This window comes from Lutra lutra, chromosome 3 (genome assembly GCF_902655055.1).
Source record: "Lutra lutra chromosome 3, mLutLut1.2, whole genome shotgun sequence".
Lineage (NCBI taxonomy): Eukaryota > Metazoa > Chordata > Mammalia > Carnivora > Mustelidae > Lutra > Lutra lutra.
This window is the reverse complement of record NC_062280.1, coordinates 23705171-23712902: the sequence shown is the minus strand read 5'-3', so window position 1 is coordinate 23712902 and position 7732 is coordinate 23705171. Positions and strand designations below refer to the sequence as shown.

At 37.1% G+C, this 7732-nt stretch overlaps 1 pseudogene; it reads right to left on the bottom strand.

The window, feature by feature from the left end:
- Positions 1 to 1828: 1828 nt before the first annotated feature.
- On the bottom strand, positions 1829 to 2896 carry LOC125095439 (histone PARylation factor 1-like; annotated as a pseudogene).
- Positions 2897 to 7732: the final 4836 nt, after the last annotated feature.

The window sequence follows — 7732 nt, the reverse complement described above, 5'->3', positions numbered from 1 at the left end:
CCTTCTGTACTATTTTACATTCCCACCAGCAGTGTATGCGTGATCACTTTCCTTCTCTAGGGTCTTCAAAGTCTCTTACTTTCACTACAAACAAAAGTGTGTTTATATTGGTTTAGCAATTTACCTAAAATCAATTGTTTATTCTTACTGCTAAGAATTCAAATGGAAGTTATTCAGGAGTGCATACCTGAAATTTTTATTTTGTGAAAACAAAATGGTTTATTTGTATATTGCATTTTATTTTATTTTTTTAATTTTTAATTTCTTTATTTTTAAGATTTTATTTATTTATTTGAGAGAGAGAGCATGTGAGAGAGAGCATGAGGAGGTGAGGGGCAAATGGAGAAGCAGACTCCCTGCTGATCAGGAAGCCCCACATGGGCCTCAATCCCAGGACCCTGAAATCATGACCTGAGCCAAAGGCAGATGCTTAACCGCCCTGGTGCCCCACTGTGTATTGCATTTTAAAGGTAATAACTGAATAATAGAATAAAGTCAATTTAGTATAACTTACATAAGTACCTTCTGTTAATACTCTGTTATTGTATGGACATGTTACCCTTTCTCTGTGGGACATTTTCCCACTTTCAGCTTAAAATGAAGAAAAGTATTTTTAAACCAATTTATGATGGTATCTTAAAGAGGCCCCATAGTGCATCTTGAGAGCATATATGTATGGACAGCTAAAGAAGTATTATATTCATTAGGCTATCACTGTCATTTTTATGTGCCTAAATTTTAATTATAGGAAATTAAAATTTTAATCTAATAAAATTAGAGGAAAGAGATCACTTTCATTTTTTTTTTCTTAAGGAGATTAGTTTTTTTGCAAAGATAAAGAGCTTGGCTTTGTCTTTAAAGCACAAGTGATATACTGTTATTCAGAGCACAACTAAAATAAATACTCTCTCAGTTAAGTTTTTAAGAAGAGTTTTCATGTACTTGTTTGTTTATTCACATTGATTTAAAAAAATCCATTAACTGACAGATTTGCATTTTCTTTTGTGTTGTATAAATACAACTTTGAAAGACATTGCTTTGTATTATAGTTCCTATTTTAAGTACAGAAACATATCAATTTAGGACCCGTGAATGTTAAGCAGATAGAAAAAGATGTGAACATTTATTTTATTTACCTTATTTTTTAAAATAATAGCCATTTTTCAACTATTTTTGTTTCTGATACCTAAAATTCCTTATCAATAATATAAAAATCTGCACCATGTTCAATTTAAAATAGTATACCATCATATGAGCTTATTTTATAATATTTTTCTTTTTTAGTATTCTTTAAAATCACAAATATAGTAGATGACCTAAAGAACTTTTAAATAGAGAAGTATAAATAAATAATAAAAATCTTTACTCCTACTTATTCTTAAGAATTAGATGTATATCCACTGAGACCTCTTTTTAGATCTTTACAAACTGTTTTTCAATATGTGTATACTCATATATTTTGTTACATTTAATTTGTCATTCCTCATATTTTTTTTTTAAAAGATTTTATTTATTTATTTGTCAGAGAGAGAGAGAGAGAGAGAACACAAGCAGGCAGAGTGGCAGGCAGAGGCAGAGAGAGAAGCAGGCTCTCCGCTGAACAAGGAGCCCTATGTGGGACTCCTGATCCCAGGACTCTGGGATCATGACCCAAGTCGAAGGCAGCGGCTTAACCAACTGAGCCACCCCAGGTGTCCCAATATTATCTTTTTTTTAGTAAATATTTCCATCAATTTATTTTCTGTATTCCTTAAAAACAAAACAAAACAAAAGTCACAAGTTTATACTAATGCTTTAAAATATACACTGAAAGAAAGCCAACTCTCATTCATGCTGAAAGTTGGTCTATGTTTTCTTTATTTCTGTTTGCTAAATGATCTTCAATAATTTCTGCAAAGAGATTCCTCTTAAACAGATTATATGCAAGAAGTAAAAGTTGGCCAGCAACTTTATGAAAATTATGAAGATAGTGTGAGCCATAACAAAAGAGATCCATTCCCCGCTCAAGCCCCATACCATAATCACATTCATCATTAGCAAAGTGCACAAAAGTCATCATTTCCTAAATGGGAGCAAAAGCTTTTAGTCAGTCTGTCCTCATCACTTGGCACCTCAACAGTTGTCTTGCAAATTCTCTTGAGGTTGGCATCTGTTTCAGGGAGCTCTCTGTATCCAACATAATTTTTATCTACTGGGACAACCAAGCCTGCACCATGAAAGGTCTTTGTCATGACTTTCTTATCTCTTTGTTTCATCTTCATGGTTCTGTGTTCCAGTGAGTACCCAAGTTCTCTGGCTGCTTCTGTGAGTTTTCCATATATGTTTTTCAAGAGTCTAGTTTTCTTTTTATCTGTTACTTCTTTAAGCTTTTTCATCAGAAACAGTTTGCGGCAAACACATTATCTCCGTTTTGAATAATTGTGCAGTTTTTCTTTGCTTCATTTGTACCAACATATACAGGAAGTTCATCAGGAGAATCCCTGAAATACCCAATGTGGAACTGAGTTTTATTATCTCCAGTAACAATGGTCTGGAACTCAGGAGGATCATAGTAAAATCTCCAGTGAAGGTTAAAATTCAGGCTTGCTGATTTTTTCTTCATTTTATGTTTTCCGGCAAGGATATCATAAGGACCTATTAATCGAAGTCCAAGGCTTGTAGAAAGTGAATCAGCTGGGTTTTCAGGATCAAGTTCTTCACAGAACTTCCAGAAGCGATAGAAATCTTCAGGCAGAAAAAGCTTATAATGATTTTCTACTTTTCGAAGGTCACTGGAGACATCAGCTTCACAGGATTTACTTTTCTTCACATCAGCTGTTTTCCCACACTGCTGCCCCTCCCCGCCGGGCCTGTGTTTCCCGCCAAAGCCGGCCATTCTGTAGCTGCAGCACCAACAGAATCCCTCATATTATCTTATAACTAATGTTTTCATGTAGCCTTATATGACAAACATCTACCTTGGATCAAGTTCCTTCAAAAACACTGTAGCCTGTAAGGCTGATGTGCTTCCTTGTTCCATTATGACATTTTTATAGAGGGGTAAAGAGAAACTCAGACTCAAGTCCATCCCAAGGAGTGAGGAAAAGAGGACTTTTTTCTTGCCTTGTACCCCCCTGCATCCCTCTGTCACTGGTTAGAATTTGTCCCATAGAGATTTAACTCCTCTGTAACTAGGTTGGGTTATCTACATCTGTAGCTACTGCTTGGGAAGCCCAAGTATGGTATTTCATCCATGTCAGGAAGAAGTGGTAGGAGCTGGAGACTTCAAGCATGTGACTGGATGGGTGTGTGAAGAGCTCTTAGGTTTTATCTTTAGGTCTCGTCACTATGTGCTCTGTTTTCCTAAGGAAGAAGAGTAAGAGTTAGTTCTCTCGCCTTGTCCAGTGTGATTCTATAATTAATTACGCTGGTATTTGTGTACAGTCTTGTCGTGCTCTTTGTAACTCTGAGCACGGAGAACCTTTGAGAATCCCTTGGAAAATCAGACCTCTGTCCCTTCTACTTAGAATATTTGAGATAAATTATTGACAGTTACATCTGAAACTAATGATGTACTTTAAGTTGGCTAATGAATTTAAATTAAAAAAAAAAAAAGAAAAAGAAAAGGATATTTGAAGCCACGGTTTCCCTGCTGTGATTTTCCCAATGAACAGATCCTATCTGCTTTGTCTCTTCTAGTCTTTTCTCAAACTGTCATCAGAACCTCTCTCTCTTTTTTTTTTTTCCAGTACTGCTAATTTTCATTTAATTTTTTTCTATGTAACTTTAGCATGACCAGGAACAAGAGGAAAATGGGTAATTGTGTCTTTGTCCCATCTTGAACCAAATATCATTCATTTAATTATTTGATTATAGAAATGAGCATATGATCTGCACAATTAACTTTAACTTGCTAAGACTGTTTCTGCAAGGTAATATTGGTGGCATGGGTATCAGGAAAATTAATGGTCTTGAAGGTGATTTTTACCTCATTACAATGTATAACTCTCTAAATCTATGATTAGAAAGTTACAACAAATTGTTAGCATATTATGTGAACAGAAACTTTTTTTTTTTTTTAATATCCTAGTGGTCTTTTCAACCCTGTGACTCTCCATATTACGTCCCTATACTTCAGCTATATAGAAATAGTAGTTAAAGCAGAAGGGAGGAAGGAAGAAAGGAAAGGAAGAAAAGCAGAAAGAAAAATTTTAAAAAAATAAGACCATGGGTTATTTTTATTGTGTATCTAATTTGGGTCTATAATCTGATTGTTTTGTCTTTCTCTTAGCTTTGAAGCTGGGCGACTAACACTGCTTTTTTTTTTTCTTTTTATCTTTGTCCAATAGTAGATTTGATTAAATGTTGGCATCAGAGTATCTTAATTCCTTCTATGTCACGAGATAAAAATTTCCAATTAAATATCAGGATTTTTGTTTATTCGTAAAATAAAGAGAATGACATAGGTGAAGGAGAGAGAAAACTTTCTTGAGATGGGCAAGAGACATAGATAAATGTTTATGCCCCCTCTTCAAAGAAATAACAATTTGAGATTATTAAAACAGGCCTGACCCCAAATATTACAAAGTATTACTTGATCGGGAAAGAGAAGTTTACTGTGTACAAGATGTATAAAGATCCTTACATTGTAGGTATTGGGCATATCCCCTGCCTGTAAATTATAATATATACTACTAAGTTTTTCTGGGTTTAAATGTTAAAGTTAGGGGTACCTGGGTGGCTCAGTTGGTTAAGGGTCCACCTTTGGCTCAGGTCATTATCCCAGGGCCCTGGGATCAAGCCCTGCTTCAGTGGGGAGCCTGCTTCTCTCACTACCTTTGCTGCTCCCCCTGCTTGTGCATTCACACTCTTTGTCTCTCTCTCTCCCCCTCTCTCCAGCATGTGTGCATGCTTGCTCATTCTCAGTCTTTTTTTTTTTTTTTTTTAAGATTTTATTTATTTATTTGACAGAGAGAGAGATCTCAAGTAGGCAGAGAGGCAGGCAGAGAGATAGGGGGAAGCAGGCTCCCCGCTGAGCAGAGAACCCTACTTGGGGCTTGATCCCGACCCTGAGATCATGACCTGAGCCAAAGGCAGAGGCTTAACCCACTGAGCCACCCAGGCGCCCCACTCTCAGTCTTTTTTAAAAAAAAGTTAGTTATTCTCCATTTAGGAGTTAAAGACTAAATCAGTTGGAGGCTAATTAACATAAGAAAGAAAAATGATAAGAACCTTAGGAAGAGACCAGGATTGAAGATTTAGAGAAGTTACTAGATAAAAAGATGGCAGACTGGCTAGAGAGGTGTTTCCTGACTTCCTGTAGGTAAGTTGTCTTTTATTCCATTGCTTGAGGTCCTTCCCCTGCTTTACTTATTTTCACAACATTTGCCACTCTCGGACATTTCAGTAGCGATTTGTTTATTTTCTACCTATCCCATCAGAATTTAATCTCCATGAGGAAATGGCTTGTTTCTGTTTACTGGTGTATCCTCAGTCCTTAGGACCATGTGTGTTTGTGGCTAGTTCTCAATAGTTATGGAATGCAAGAAAGAATGAACTGCAGAAGTGATTTTAAAAAATCACTTTAAACACTCATCTAATACTGGAACTGCCTAAATAACACATCTGCTAAAATAACACATACATGCTCTGTTACTTTTAGTTATGGGGAAGCTTCTGCTTTCCATGGCAGTCCATTTTGCCCTCAGAAAATTTGGCCACTAAAAACATGTTTCTGTGATGAAAAGAAAAAAGATCTTGTTTGATGCTTTGAGCTAGTAAGCAGTAATAATGGTAATTATTCTACCATATGGCCGTCTTTAATATATTTGGATATAATTTGGATACCATTACTCTCCTGAGTAGTCTCTTGTTATTGGCGCTCAATCTCTGTAATTGTTACTACTAAGGAATGATTTCTGTTCTGTGTTAGTGCATGGCTTTTTCTTCAAATAGGCATAGTGACACAATAAAAAAGAGAATTCAGAAGTATGTAACTGTGGCCTAATGAGAATTTCTTTATATGGTAATAAAGTAAATGCCTGTGGGAACATACTCCCTTCCCCTTCCAAAAGGGAGTGAGGCGTTGTTGGTTCTAGGGTTCTCTCTTCAGTAGAGTCTTACCTCTGCAAATTCAGGAGGAAGAACTAAGGAGGCAAGAGTCACTCCATGCCCTCACATATCTTTGATGACATCTATGTTTTTTGCTCTTCTTTGCTGATCAAACAATTTTAGTATTGTCACATTCAACTTACATTTACTTCAGTTATTAAAGCCAGATTAGTTTTTGTGGTTGATCTTAGTTTTTAATTCTTGACTCCGATCCTAGTTACTTTTCTCAGAGTACGTCACAAGTCATATATGACGTACAAAATAAACCCAAACTTCCTGGTGTGGCTTTATAAACACAATTCCAGGCTTGGATTATCTCCTCCTTTGTTCAGTTAACAGGGCCTGAAACCTGATCTGCTTTTGTGGAGAACCCCCTGACTCGACCTTGACTTCACCTTTGATGCGTACTGCCTCTTGTGTCCCAAACCCGTGATGTCACTGGCTTTTTGAACTTGAGAGCAAAACCCAAGATTTACTACTATTAGATTTATTTAGTTGCTCCAGCTGGCCAATTCTTTTTTTATCCCATCGCTACAGCCAGTCAAGATCTTTTTGGATTCTAATTCTTTCATCCTGCTTAGTCACTGTCCCACTCAGCAGTCTGTAAACTAGGCTTTGATCAGCGGTTCTTCTGTATTTGCCCATCAGTAGTAAAAGTGCTGAACTGGATAGGATGGAAGAAAGGAACTAACTGGGCTACACGTACAACTCGCTTCAGGTTTTCATTTATCTAATTTTCAGTATATTTTAGTTATATTTGTTTAGCCTGGTATCGATCCATATAATTATCTTTGCTCTAGGCCATATTTCTCCATATTGTCCCTGAGGACTTGAGTCAAACACTTTCCTAAAGCCCGTATAGACAAGAGGTACCAGGTTTTAGCGATTTAATAGCATTAGTAACCTCATAAAGGTGTGCAGGATATTCGCCCTAACTCTTCCAACTGACTCTGCACCTGCTCTGTGCCCCAGGAGACTGTCCTCCATGCACTGTATTAACTAGTTAACTAGCTTCCATTGTCCTGCACTGGCAGAAATTGTAGAAGGGCCGGAAAAGAATGAGATTAAGGTATGTATTTTTCCAGATCCCTCTCTTTGCAGCCACGGGTAGTCTTTTCTACCAACAGCTCCCCTTTGGCTAAAGATACAGCTACAACTCTGTTCAGGTTCTCCTACATGTTTCCCTCCTTTCTGCTTGAAACCTAAGGGTCAGAGACGGTTTCAGTGGGTTTGCAGCCTGTGTGGTCAACGGGGCCTATGCTTGGCTTAATGCTCTTTTGAAAAGCCTTGGAATTCTTAATAAATTATGAGTAAAGGGCTCTGCATTTTCATTTTGCTCTTGGCCCTGCAAATTGTGTAGCCAGCCCTGCCTTGGGTGTACTAGTCTTCCACAATTGCTTCACTGTCCCTGCAAACTTCCCTTAACCATAGCCTGTGCTCTTGGAGTTGCCTTTATACGTCCTCCTGAGTTTCCCTCTGGTTGTGTATGTTCCACGCCAGGACCCCAACTGTACAGAAAGAAATTAGAGGACTTGGATTTATTGGCTCCTACTGATCATTGCTCCTTTAGGTTTCCTGAACATACACTTATATATAAAAGATTCTAAAATTTTGGCTGAAATCAGGGTAACTCTTTTTTTTT